Source organism: Miniopterus natalensis, chromosome 8, assembly GCF_054644295.1.
Source record: "Miniopterus natalensis isolate mMinNat1 chromosome 8, mMinNat1.hap1, whole genome shotgun sequence".
Taxonomy (NCBI): Eukaryota; Metazoa; Chordata; class Mammalia; order Chiroptera; family Miniopteridae; genus Miniopterus; species Miniopterus natalensis.
In genome coordinates this window covers 68,282,198-68,295,894 of record NC_142088.1, presented here as the reverse complement: position 1 = coordinate 68,295,894, position 13,697 = coordinate 68,282,198, and the positions used below count along the sequence as shown (strand labels likewise).

The 13,697-nt window shown below is 38.4% G+C and overlaps 1 protein-coding gene across 5 annotated transcripts in view; it reads right to left on the bottom strand.

The window, feature by feature from the left end:
* Positions 1 to 13,697, bottom strand: part of ZRANB3 (zinc finger RANBP2-type containing 3) — a 186,670-nt gene that overhangs the window by 107,966 nt on the left and 65,007 nt on the right. The window lies entirely within an intron of this gene.

The window sequence follows — 13,697 nt, the reverse complement described above, 5'->3', positions numbered from 1 at the left end:
TTTTAAAAGTACTGATTAAGTAGCTTGCCACAAAATAGTTTACAAATGTTAAAGTACTAAGGCAGAGAGAAGTGTTTATAAGTGAGCATGAGAACAGGGGCCAGTGCTGAGACTCTCCAGCTGCCAATGACATATGGCTATGTGGGCATGTCAGAGCTTCAGATGAGCCGTTCCCCACTGTCCACCCATGGGGACAGCTACAGTTAGCCTTCAAAAATGTGAGCAAAATGGGAACAGACTGTACCAATGAGTTCCCTCCTTACCATCAAACCTTAAAATTGGTCTTCCCTAGAGATTAGAAAAACACTGTATTAAAGTGCAAGAAAATAAATGCCAACCATATATCAGTATGTTAGACGTATAATTATATGTGCTACATTATATACACTAAATCTATTTTCAAGATGAATTTTGATTTCCACTATTATTTTGCTAAATTTTCTATCCTTTCTTATTATCCTATAGGAGCAAATTCTATTCACTAGAAATTGAGGTTAGGAGCATAAACTGAGCAAAAGAAAAAGCAAAGAACAAAAAAGAAAAAATAACAGGTATGGTCAGGATCACGAGAGGTCCCTTAGAGACAGTGAGTACACTATTGATAAAAACAATCTCTTAAAAAAGTTTTCCAGGCAAACTAAAAAAACTGAAATGTTACAAAAGATTGAAAAGACTAAAGTCCCTATTTCTGTTATTTTCTTCCTTTTATTCCCAATGGTCTTGACATTATATAATTTTATAAGGTTTCTTTTAACATAAAACACAAAATTAAGAATTTGACAATAAATATGTTATTAAGGAATAAGTTATAGGTAAAATAGAATTTTGTTCTTAAAAAGAAAAAACATGTCAGTTTACTTAATAAGTATTTTTTATGGGAAAATAAAGTACAAATACTTTAACTGAAATTTAAGGCATATGCAAGAGTAAAGAATTTATAACACTTTTGCAAACAAGCCTAAAAAGTAGAAATGGGAAAGCAATACTTTGAGAATTGTGATTTATTTCTAGGAAAACTCATGTGTCTGGCTACTTTTTCATTTTAAAATTCAATTCAAATTTGGTAAAGATGTCACTTGAAGTATATATTATTTATTGAATGTCTACTATGTACCCAGCTCTGTTCTAAGTGTGGGGATGTGGCAGTGAACTAAACAGTCTTTCCCTCATAGAGGGAGACTGGAAGAAGACAGTAAACCAGCACATGACTCCAGCGGTGATTAAGTCCTATTAAAAAATCTAAAACAGGGTAAGGTAAAACAGGGAATGTAGGGGAGAATTTATTTTATGGAGTGGTCAGGAAGAATCTTTATGATTAGGCAATTTGGACGGATTTGAACAAGACATAAATTTAATGAGGAAGGGAATTATAAGAAAATCGGGAGGAAAAATATTCTCAACAGTGATCAGCAAGTCCAAGGACGCTGAGATAAATCGTTACGATGTAATATAAAATGGACAAGGAAGCTAATATGACTGAAGTGCAGCGAGAACATGGAAAATGGTAACAATGATGATGATGATGATGATGATGATAAGGTTGGAAGGCAGCTAGGCTCTGACCATGGAGAACCTTACAAGCAATGGCATAGGGTTTGATTTTTCTTTGAATCCTTTGGAAGGAAGCAGCATATTTCCTTTTAAAAAGATTACTCTGGTTTATAAAGAATAAACTGTGGAAGGCAAGGGCAGAAGCACCGAGAGCAGTGAGGAGGCACCTGCAGTGGACCAGGAGAGAAACAACTATGTTTGGATGAGCGGCAGAGCTGCAAGTGGTGTGAAGTGGTCAGTTTAGGTGCTTTCAGAAAGTGCGGCCAATAGGGTTTGATGATCAGCGGGGATGTGAATGTGAAAATAAGAAAGGGGAGCCAGGAATGAATCTGAAGATACTGACTTGAGCAAATAACTGTGAAAACGGTGGTGATGCCATTCCCCGAGAAGGAAAGGCTGGAAGCGGGGTAGGTCTGGGGACAACAATCAAACGCTCGGCTGGGCCCTGTTGGAGTGTCGGCTCAGTTGGAGGGTCGCCCCGTACCCCAAAAGGCTGCGCACTCGGGCAGGGCACGCACCTAGGTTGCGAGTTGGATCCCGGTCGGCGTGTGTGCGGGAGGCAGCCGGTAGATGTTCTTCTCACATCGAAGTTTCTCTCTCTCTCCCTTCCTCGTCTCTCTAAAATGAATTTAAAAAACACATATCCTCCGGTGGGGATTAAAAATTATATATTTAAATAAATGTTCAGTTTGGACATTAAATTTTGTGGTATCCATCAGATATCCAAGTTGAACTGTTAAGTAGGATATGTGAGTCAGGGGAATGATGGGGACTGCAGATATAAATTTGATAGTCATCAGAATATAAATTGCATTAGAATGAGTGAGGATACGGAGTACTTTGAAATTTGACTGTGGCCTGTTCCCATTTATGTCCAACTCCATGTTCCTTAACTTCTTAAAATTAAGCAGCTGCAGAGACCTGCAGACTGCCGGATTGTGCTTACAGGAGGGTAGCATCAGAGCCAGATGGAACACAGCTAAACCGCCCTGTGAGTGGCTAACCAGCTGGAAAGCAGCACCAGAGCCCTGGGCAAACTTAGGGCTGTGGATCACTGGAATAGACTGGCTTTCAGGTGTCTGAAGACCCCAGTGAAGATAGCCTTCCATCCCTCTGAATATGCTGGATTTTCCTAATTGAGACAGGTGGGTCTTCCTACTTTGGAAACTAGGAGAGTTAAAATAGATTAGAGAGCATTAGGCTTCCTTCAGGTAGCTCTAGTGGGTTGGCTCTCCTTAAACTTCAGGCACTATTCCTATTCCAACCTATGGGATCCCTGCTGTTAAGGATAGTTCAGCAACCAGATCTGAGTTTCAATGAGCCATCATAGAAAAAGAAGTGACCATGTGAGAGGCCCCAACATTTGAAAGAGCAAATTAAGAGTAAATAATCAGAACACTTACCTCGCAAATGAAAAGTGCTAGTAAAGAAAGATAAACATCTGCACAAAAACTGAGTGCTTAAATAAATTTAATGCAACACGCGCACACACACATGCACACGCACATCCTAAAGCTCAAAGCCACGATTATCAAACAAAAGAAGATGAATTTTTTTTTAAGAAAAGGACAATCATTAATGACATCTAATAAGCAGACTGGAAGATGAAGCATAAGGATATCTCTCAAAGCACAGAGCAGGTTAAATAAATAAAATACTGAAGAAAAAAACAAAAGACTTGAAAGACAGATTTAGAAAACTAACATGTGAAAAATTGGTGTTCAAAAGGAGAAAAGACATCATATGAAGTAGAGGCAACAATTAAGTAAATAAAAGAAAATTTCTCTGCGCTGAAGAAACACCTCTGGTAGATAACTGGAAAGAGTAACCAAGTTTCAGGTTGGATTCACATGCATGAATTCAGGGGATAATGTGTACTATAAATGAGGACCCTAGAAGTAGAAGGGGCATATTCCGAAAGCCTGAATGTGCAAAATTGAAGGACGGTAACAAAAAAGAGGGATGCTAAAAGTACAGTAGTCCCCCTTTATCTGTGCGGGATACGTTCCAAGACCCCCGGGGATGCCTGAAACCTCAGATAGTACTGACCCTATATAGGTTTTTACCTATACATACCTATGATAAAGTTCAATTTATAAATTAGGCATAGTAAGAGGTTAACAACAATAACCAATAAAATAAGACAATTCTAACAATATACTGTAATAATAATTATGTGAATGTGGTGCCTCCTTCCCTCTCTCTCTTTCCAGTAGATTTTTCACTCCAAACCTATTCCTGAAATCTGCATAACCACTCCTGTAGGAAATGGCTTAGTGTCACTTGTTTCAGGGGACCCCTTGCTGAAGTCTTCCTATAGGGTCAATGCTTTCTGGAACAACATGTAGCAGTCAGTCAGAACACATTTTCTGTTCATGTTTTCCACCCACTAATTTGATGCCTTTTCCACCCTAACTAAGCACTTATGCACTCTAGCCATAACTTTTGCAGTTTGAGGTGCTACAGCAAAACTAGCACAAATTTCTTTTTCCTTCACAATTTCATGGGTAGAAGATTCATCTTAAATCTTAGCAACCTCAGAATATGATTTTATTTCCTTATTAAGTCAAAACCTTTTCCCTTTTCCCTAAGCACTTAACAAAGGCTTCTCTTTGGCATATCTCAGTTACCAGCATCACTACTCTTGTGCTTATTTTTAGGTAAAATAAGGGTGACTTCAACACAAGCACTGCAATACTGCAAAAGTCGATCTGAAAACCTAGAGGGTTACTAACTGCCAGGTGGCGTGTACACAGTGGATTGGTGGGACAAAGGGATGATTCAGGTCCCAGGTGGGATGGAGTAGGATGGCAGGAGGTTTCATCATACAACTCAGAATGGTGCACAATTTAAAACTTATGAATTGTTTATTACTGGAATTTTCTATTTAATAATTTTGAACTGCAGTTGACTGTCAGGAACCATGAAAAGCAAAACCTGGGATAAGGGGTAGGGACTAATGTATTTACAAAAGTAAATGATAGGCTTGACTTGGCCCATGGGGAGTAATTTGCAAACCCTTGTTTTAAGGGAGTCAGAATTCTCTTTTTAAATGCTGAGTTTTCCTTTCGATCATAATAAAAAATAATGCACTGTGAATATTCTGGATTATCTGAATAACTACTTTAAAATCAGGTGTGTGTGTATTTGGCATTCTCTCTTGCATTTAGGATTGTATGAGGCATATATTCTCCTCTACACACCCACACCAAATACTTCTTACTGTGGAATGCTGAATGAATAAATATTTTTTAAAATAGTTAGAAGAGAGAAATGTGGAACAGTCATGAGGGAACTGACTTTTTTCTTAGCTCCAAACTTTAAACTTCATTATCGGGTTTTGTTTAATCCTCAACTGAGGATATTTTTTCCACTGCTTTTTCAGAGAATAGAGGAGAGAGAGGGGACAGTGGGGAGAAACATCGATGCGAGAGAGACACATCAATTGGTTGCCTCATGCACATGCCCCAACCAGGGCCGGGAATCGAGCCTGCAACCGAGGTCTGTGCCCTTGACCCGAGACCCTTGAGTCCGAGGGCTGACACTCTAACCACTGAGCTAGACCTGCTAGGGCAAGGATTTTACTCTTCTTGATTACAACCATAGTTACAGACCTGTTTGATGCAGACTCAATAACACCTCAGGGCTGAATTGACTTTATGTGGTAGAGATGACTACCGTGTTTTCAAATCACTCCTTAAAATTGGCCTTGGAATTTGTGGCAGAGCCTGTGTTGCTTTCCCCAAATCTTTTCTTCCCTTTCCCCTCACTAATACAACCCTGAGGGTGGGGTCTATGTGACCAGCTAAAACCCTCCTTTTCCAAGCACCATTTCAACTGGGAGTGGATGTGACACAGTGTGAGGCCAATGAGACAGGAGAGGTCACTGGGTGGAGATTCTGAAAAAAACTTGTTAAAATAGGGTCAACTCAGTTGGCAAGTGCCCTTTTGACTTCTCCTCTTTTCCTGCAGGAAACAATGATGCCAAACTTGAACTGTAACAGCTATCTTTTGACCTATCAGGAAAGAAAGGGCAAGAAGATTGCAGAGGTGTGGCTGGGACAGCAGAGGTAGTCTGCTGCTCTCGCATGGACTATCTAACTCCAAATTTCCTGTTGGGGGAAATGGGGGGCAGAATAGCCCTATCTGTTTCAGCCCTTGCTATTTGTTGTCGTCTTTATTCTGTGTAGCTGGACTCAATTCCCTAGCCTGAAAAAGTAAATTCAGGATATGGATACAATTTAAATGCTAAATAGACATAAGGCTATTTCTTTTCACCATAAAACCCAAAGGCATCAATTTAGTTTCCACAAAATAACATCATCCATCATATTAAATTAATATCGTTAAATTGAATTGTCTTTATTTTGTGGTTTACTCTTAATTTTACAAATATGTTTTCATTTAAAAAATATTTCCTAAAATCTATATGTATAAGGGATTTGGACTTAATAAACAGCGGGGCTTTGAGGGAATTTTTTCCTTTGAAATGAATTTGGAGATTACTCAGGCATGAGGACCTGCTTGAGGGCGAGGCAGAGGCATTCATTTTGAATCCTGGCAATATTTTAATGTTTCACCATGTCTTTCTCCCTGTAACCTTTATTGCATATTTGGACAGAAGTGACTACTCCCCTCTTCTTACAGTGTTTACCCTGAAAGGACTTCTACCATAATATCAGGAACATTTAGTACACTTACTTGCTTATATGTCTGTCTCTTGCTCAGACTAAGGGCCTAGCACTATGCCTGGTGCTGAAGTTATATTTGGTGAATGATTAAATGAAGTGTATCTGGTGGTTACTGAAATTAAAAAACAATTATGTGTGTGTGTGTGTGTGTGTGTGTGTGTGTGTGTGTATCCCCTGATTCACTTCCACATCTCCACAAGATGGAGTAGAGATTATATTAGAAGTGCCCAAGTTTTATTAACATATAATTCAATAAATCCAAAAACCAGGCAAAAAGGAATTCATAAAGAATAGTGCCGTACTATATTCTGAGAGAGGTTCTCAGTTTATAATAAAACTATTTAACTTATTTCTCCATCTCCCTATCAACATTTAAGTATCAATGATGCACGTGTCTTTATTAAGAGAGCAAATTTAATACTGCTATTCATTTTTACTACTTATAAAATCCCTTTAAGACTAAATCAAGCAGACTTTACCTCTTAGTTGCTTTTATATAAACTATATTTTTGTTTGTAACTCCAAAATATTATAATGAATGCTACTGTCTAATTAAGCCCTAAAAATTCTCTACTAATTGCTTACAGGAATAATTAATGTTTTTGACCTGCAGCTTAATAAACAAGAACAAATAATTGTATAAAAGCAAATGTGAAATAATGGCCCAGTGGGAATTATTATACATCCTGAAAACAATAATTCTCTCAAAACAGCTGAAATACACCTTTTTTTAAAAAAAACATCCATTTTGCTCTTTATTAGTAAAAGTTATAGGGTAATTTTGTGCTAATGAAGTCAGACTAATGAAGCATAATATTTTCAAGATATACTCAAGCATTAGAGACTAGTTTAATTTTTTTTAAGCTCATGAGCAGAAAAACTGATTCTTTTTAAAACTTCATCTGGATTTTGGTATACACAGGATTTGTTTATAAAACCCATGTCTCTTACATACTTTGAAATTATCACATGCTTTTATGTCCTTCCTGTATGTGACTGGTGCTTCACAATGGGTAGAAGAACTAAAACAGAACACTAAATGTTACTGTAACTTGTTTTTCAAAGTCATAATAAATGCAGCAAATGTGGGTTGCTTCACCTAAAGTCTTTCTCCTCTTATTTCCCTATTATAGACTAGAATTCTTTGCGTATACTTTCCATGTGCTTCTGAACATTGCTGGGTAAGGATGTGTTCTCTGGAACTACTTATGATGACAGAGTAGAAAGATGACATAAGTCAGCTACTAAATGAACCACCCTAGAACCATCCGCTCCTGGATTTCTTGTCATGTATTATGTGATGTTTCTCTTTAGTAATTAAGCCATTTTGAGTTGAGTTTCTATTCTTGCACTGCATCCTAACGGAAACAGTATTTATAAAACCAGTTTTTAAAGTCAATCACATTTCCTTCTGTTTACAGCTAAATTTGAAGCTACTGTAGTCTGTAATTCCCCTACACCCACTGCCAGTATTTACTTACTAACAATGAACATAGTTATTTGCTTTTATTGAACAGAACGTATCTTCACCATCATAACAATAAAGTTTTTATGATATATTTGCATTTACAAAGTATTACCTTACCTCGATCACAGCTCAGCTTAGTCACCTCATTAAACAGAAGGGACTAAGAAGCTGGATATAGAGGTCTAAGATCTTTTAAATTATATGCTTTCAAATAAGAGCAGCATGTTAAGCTTGTAGAGAAATGTGCAGACTGTATGATATACAACCAAAATAAATAATGTTATTTTGTAGTTTTTATTTTAACATAAATTTCTCACCCAAGGGTAAGAATCACTCAAATCAATTGTTTAAATAACCCCTTTAGAGATTTTTTTTTTTTAATCTAGTTCTTAATTAGCTTTAGTTTCAAATATCAACATACATTGTACATCATAATAACTTCAGGATATAAAAAAAAAAATGTCCAAAAGAGATTTTAAATGTGGACCTAGAGAATATGCTAAAAGCCTTAGGGTACAGATTTAGGGCTTGTATATGAGTGGTACTTAAAAACTATGAGAATGGATGAGAGCTTTAGAAATTTAGGTAGAGAATGAAGAGAAAAGGACTGGAGACTGAAGACTGTAAAGGATGGACAGAGGACTATGCATCAGGAGAAGGGGCAGAGATTAGAGCTAGGAGGAGAATCAGAAGTAGCCCAGGCACTACAAAGAGGCCAAGCTAGATGAGAGCTGAAGCTGAAGGTTTCCTGACTACATACACTACAATGTTTTTCCTTTTGTTTTTCATGTTATACCTTAGTACCATGTTACAATACTATATTGTGCATTTTGGGGATTTTATACAAGATCACAAAAAGCATAATTCTCATATTATTTGTAACATATATATTAACTTGTACTTACAGAGAATATTTCTGGAAGGCTAAACAAGAAATTGGTAATTCTGTTGCCTCCAGAATAGTCAATGTCTGGGACACACTTGAGGAAGAGAGATTGGAGACTTTCCACTTCTGTACCTCTTGAATCATATACATAGGAATGTATCCCCAATTCCAAAAATAAACATTAAACCTAAACAAATAAAGGCCATTTTATCATGCTGAATTTTTACAGTTACGGGGGAAATATTTTAAGACACTGCTGTGGCTGGAAAAAACTGTTATAACTTGGTCCTCTGAAACCATGGACTCTGTGGCTTGGTCTGTGGAGGAGAGTGGGTGGAGTTCATTAAAATAATATTAACTTAGCATTAGCCAAATATACCACACTGAAGAGTGGTGTGGTATATAATATGATATAGCATGTCATGAACCATTTACATGCTAACTGGTTGATTAGTGCTAATGGGCAGATTACATATGAACATCCTAAAGGTATTATTCCTGCGGCACTTAGCCCTCCTCTGAAGTTGAAACATTCGTGTAATAGGTTAAGCAGATACTGTTTTGAGGTACAAAGTCCTGAATCCTGTATTTATGATTCAAAACATAAGTAGAGTGTTCATATTATATATGTTCACCTCATTCATTTCTCAATGTAATCAAAATTCTCTTGGAGAGTTTTGCCGTTTTCTTTGTACAGACATGATTTATCCAAAGGAGACATGGGCCCTGGCCGGTTTGCTCAGTGGTTAGTGTGTTCTCCTGTGGACCAAAGAGTCCCAGGTCTGATTCCAGCCAAGGGCTCGACCCCAGCCCCGCCCCGGCCCTAGCCCAGGGCGTGTGCAGGAGGCAGCCAATTGAAGTGTCTCTCTCACACCAATGTTTCTCTATTTCTCTCCCCCTTCCACTCTCTCTGAAAAGCAATGGAAAAGTATCCTCAGTGAAGATAAGAAAAAAAGAGAGAGATGGGTGTTAATTATAGAAAAGGTAGTTTATTTAATATAAAGAAATTGAAAAGCTTTAGGTTAAACAAATTGTTCAGTTCTGAGAGTCTTGGGTTTAAAATTTAGCTGGTGCGTAAAATGATTCTCAGAAATGGATAATGCTGTTCAGTTTTCTCCTTTCTATCTGTATGACAATTTGGGTGAAAAACAGCCAACACTGAGCATGCGCATCCAAAGATATGGCTGCTGCACACACAAGTATGTATGTCTTGATATTCTAAGTGGGTGATTAATGTAAGGAGCTTCAAGGTTTTGGAAACAACTCAGTGAAATGAAAAGCTGCTTTTTGATGTCTGCAGCCATACTGGATAAATTATAATTCAAGCAATTAATGAATTTGGAACAAAGGATATTATTTATTTTTTGAAACAATGGAAAACTGAACTGGTTGTACAATTCAGATGGAATTGCATAGCTGTTGGCACACCAGACCAGGTTTGGCAAATAAAATGGATACTCTTTCATGAAGGAAGTTTTCTTTTTAGCTGTAGGGTAAAGTCTCTACAACTCAGACTGCATTTGCCATTTCTCATTGGGGGAAAAAGACTTTTATTTCCGTGGATAGTTGTGATTATGGACAGTCCTTCGTCTACAAAGTAAACTTTAGTTTCATTCAAATGTAGTGTAAAATTTCTATGAAGTGAGAAATTGTACTAGCCATATGTTCCCTTTTTTTTTCTTTTTAATCTTCACCGAGGATAGTTTTTCCATTGCTTTTCAGAGAGCGCGGAAGGGAGAATTAAACATCGATGTGAGTGAGTCATCGATTAGTTGCCTCCCACGGGCGCCCCAATGGGGGCCGGGAATGGAGCCTGCAACCGAGGTGCGTGCCCGTGACTGGATCGAACCCGGGACCCTTCAGTCCGCAGGCCAAGGCTCTAACCACTGAATTAAACCGGCCAGGGCTATGTTCCCTTTGTAAATTGTGGTAGCGCAGTAACGTCTACATTAGTCACCCTTCCTGGTTTCCTTTCTCATGGCTCACTCCTTGCCCACTATTCAGACTTCCAACATGTCCCACAGCTACTGCACACTTTCAGTCTGTTTCCTTTTTTGTTCCCAATTCCTTTCTGATGGCTCTGCTGCCTCCACTTTTACTAACCATCTTCGTAATTATTTTTGCATAATGCTTGCACATGAGCTCCTCATAACTTAGTACGGTGGCCTTACGTAGCCCTCATCCTTTGCATTTGACACTTGACCCACGGACTCCGCTATGCTTGGGTTTCCCTGGGCTCCTCGGACCCTGATCCCTGTTCTCTTCCTCTCTGAACATGTCTAGTTCCTTCCCTTTGCTTTCAGACTGAGAGTGTCCCCTGGGTTCTCGCCATGAAAGGTTTCTGCCCTCTTCTTACAGTTTACCATGAGAACACCACTCATTCTACGTCTGCTGCAAAGCTTCTTTCTCTTTTCTTTCTTTTTTTTAATCTTCCCCCGAGGATATTTTTTCCATTGCTTTTCAGAGACAGTGGAAGAGAGGGAGGGAGAGAGAGAGACAGCAAAGTGAGAGACACACCGATTGGTTGCCTCCCACACACGCCCGACCGGGACGGGGAGGACCTGTAGTCCAGGTATGTGCCCCTTGATAGGGAATCCAACCCATGACCCGTTGGTCCCCAGGCTGAAGCTCTAACCACTGAGCCCAACCGGACAGGGCTATTTTCTCATTTTTATTTAGTCTTGATTTGATTCCCAAGCTTCTGATCCATATTTGCATATACCTGCTAGATGTTATACTCATAGAGTTAATAAGATATTTATTGGGTTATTACACTATTCTATCTTTTTAAAAATATTCTTTGGACCCTGGTTTTCCCACTAGCTACCACCATGTTTCCTTGCTCCCATCTATCTACAGGATAATTCCGTGAGACAGTCATACTTACTTCCTCTCTCCCCATCCTCTCTTCCCACTCTCTCCTGAACCCACTCAAGTGAGGCCTTTGTCCCCTACCATTCTAATTAAAGTTGCTCTTGTCAGAGACATAAGCAATCTCTTGCCAAATCAAAAGGTCAACTCTCAGACCTCATTTTACTAGACTTAGCAGCAATTGCTATAGCTGTTCATTCCCTTTCTCAAAACAATTTCCCTACTTGGCTCCAGGGCCCACACTCTTGCATCCTTTGGCATTACTGGGTGCTCCTTCTCAGTCTGCTTTGCTGGATCCCTCTCCTCTTTGTGACCTCTAATTGTTCTTGTGCTCAGGGCTCAGTGAACAGACAGCTCTCTTCTCTTCTCCCAATATTCTTACTCCCCAGGCGATCTCGTCCAGTCTCCTAATTTAAGGATCATCTATTTGGTATTCTACTTTAGAATACAGTAGTCCCTTTTATCTGCATTTTCACTTTCAGAGGTTTCAGTTACCTGCAGTATGAAAATATTTAGTTGAAAATTCCAGAAATGAACAATTTTTAAGTTTTAAATTGTGTGCCATTCTGAGTAGCATGATGAAATCTCACACCGTGCCACCCCGACCAGCCTGGCACATGACTCCAGCACATCCACGCTGTATATGCTCCCCGCCTGTTAGTCACTTAGCCCACATGGTTAGCAGACCAACTATCGCAGTATTGCAATGTCCAAGTCACCCTTATTTTACTTAATAATGGCCCCAAAGCACAAGAGTAGTGATGCTGGTAATGCAGATAAGCGAAAGAAAAGCCTTTGTTAGGTGTTTCCTTTAGGGAAAAGGGAAAACTTCTTGACTTAATAAGGAAAGAAAAAAATCATATGCTGAGGTTGTGAGGATCTACAGTAAGAACAAATCTATCTTAGAAATTGTGAAGGAAAAAGAAAGTCATGCTAATATTGTTAGTTTTGCTGTCCAATCTCAAGCTGAAAAAGTTATAGCCACAGTTTGTGAACAGTGTTTTCTCAAGATGGAAAAGTCATTAAAGTTGTGGGTGGAAAATATGAACAGAAGACATGTTCCAACTGACATAACAACATATTGCACCAGAAAGCATTAGCCTATAGCAGCGTTTTTCATCTGGTTTGCCACGGGAGGCACACTGGTGTGCCACAAGGTTTTTAAAACACACAATACCTGACTGTTTAGTCAGGGGTACTGACTTCTTTTCCTTTAGATTGTCAAATAAATAAAAAAAAGACAGCAGCCAACACAACAATAGCCATCCGGTGTCAATGAATAAAAACTACACCAATTTGTCAAATTGGCAAAAAATAATATATTTTTTGGTGTGCCACAGAATTTTAGTATTTAGTTTGTGTACTATGAGATGAAAAAGACTGAAAATCACTGGCCTATAGGAAGACTTCAGCAAGGGATCCCCTGAAACAAGTGACAATAAGCCATTTACTGCAAGTAAGGTTGGTTACAGTAAGGTATTTTGAGAAAGAGACCAAATTTACATAACTTTGTGAATTATTATAATTATGATAGTATGTTGTTATAATTATTCTTTTATTATTTGTTGTTAATCTTTTATTGTGCCTAATTTATAAATGAAGTGCTATCACAGGTATGTATAGGAAAAACCATAGTATATACAGGATTTGGTACTACCCACCATTTCAAGCATCTGCTGGGGGTTTGGAGCACATCCTCCACAGATAAGGGGGGAACTACAGTAATGTTTTATTGGAATACAGTGCTGCTCATTCATTTACATACTGCTTAATGGCTGTTTTTGTGTGACAATAACAGAGTTGAGCAGCAGTGACAGAGACTGTGCAGCATGCAAAGTCTAAAATATTTACTCTCTGGCCCTTTATAGAAAATGTTTGCCAATCTCTGTGTTAGCATATATCCATGAACCACCTTTTAAAAATTAGTGACCTGAAGGAAGTTTCTGATACAGGGCCAAAGGGTTATAAGTTTGGTTTGATAAATAAAACCTTTCTATTAAGACTGGATGAGTAAACAGAATGTGGATTGAAAGAAGCGTGAACACACAGAGCCCCTCCCAACAGATGTGATTTTATAAGAATAAGTTCAGAGTACTATGCTTGAGTATAAAACAGAATTGTTATACACTCAGAACTGAGGAAATACAAAGCTATTACTTATATATTATAATAATAGTTAAGAGAAATCAGATCCCACATATAGAAAGAGCTACAATGTCACAGAGATAGC